Genomic DNA, 1056 nt, shown 5'->3' on the forward strand with positions numbered 1-1056 from the left:
TGGAAATGTAATTGAGGAAAATACATAATTAAAAAAAAAAGAAAGAAATTAATATGTCCCTGAATAGCAGCCCAGACCAGGGATTTCTGCCTGGCCTTTGATGGAAATTCATCCCTGCTGCTGAAGGGCCATGTATCCAGATGTGGCCTCAGAAGCAACACAGGCCAGGACCCCACCATGGTCCCAGGTGTCATCACTGGCTACTCATATTGAGCTGTTCCTCACCATCCCCAGTCTTCATTTCCCCCTTTCCTCGTTGTACCCACACCTTTCTACTTTTCTTTCTCTTCCATTTCTCCACTACTTACTTGCACCTCTTAGTGGCATGAGAGATTTGAGCATCTGGCATGGTCTCTGGGGTGGTCTCAGGAGTGTGATACCTATGCTTTAAGGCTCTGGACAAGGATCCTCTCAGGCATGGTCTGCTACCGTGGCTCACCTGCATAGTGCAGCCTGGTGTCCATCTCAGGCTAGCTCTATGTCCAGGCCCCATGGTGGCTGTCTTGGTCTCACTCTTGCACCTGCCTGGGCTAGCTCCCCACCTGGGCCAGCTTCCCCTCTGTGAGTACACAGGTCTGTTGGTTGCCTTGGCCTTGCTTTGTTCTGATTGTGTCAGGCCACTAATCATTCAGAGAAGTCCATAGGCCAGAACACTGTGCCTGAACATAGGCTCTCTCCTCTCTGCCACCTACTGATGCACACATGACACAGCAGCCATACATGCAACACCTCTAGGGGCAGGTATTGTGTTAATCTTTTCCTGGGACAACATGATTGATACAGAATGGCAGTGCCCAGTGTGTGTGGTACTCTCCCTGAGCAGGTGCTCCTGGGTCCTGTAAGAAAGCAGTCTGAGCAAGCCCTGGAGAGAAAGCCAGTGAGAAGCACTGCTCCATGGCCTCTGCTGCAGTGTGTGGCCCTCAGTTCCTGCTCTGTCTCCTCAGGAAAGACAGCAAGCTGTACAGTGAAGTGACCATGTTCCTCCCCAAGCAGCCTGTGTGCAGTCCTGGTGTTCATCTCAGCAACTGGAAGCAAATGAAGATATATCCCATGTTG

The 1056-nt window shown here is 50.9% G+C and overlaps 1 non-coding gene across 1 annotated transcript; it reads right to left on the minus strand.

Moving 5' to 3' along the window:
* Positions 1-608: 608 nt before the first annotated feature.
* On the minus strand, positions 609-742 carry LOC115032687. Its single transcript, XR_003838316.1, has one exon. It is a non-coding gene; the product is annotated as a small nucleolar RNA SNORA17 (small nucleolar RNA).
* Between the last annotated feature and the right edge of the window lie 314 nt (positions 743-1056).

This window comes from Mus caroli, chromosome 11, assembly GCF_900094665.2.
Source record: "Mus caroli chromosome 11, CAROLI_EIJ_v1.1, whole genome shotgun sequence".
Lineage (NCBI taxonomy): Eukaryota > Metazoa > Chordata > Mammalia > Rodentia > Muridae > Mus > Mus caroli.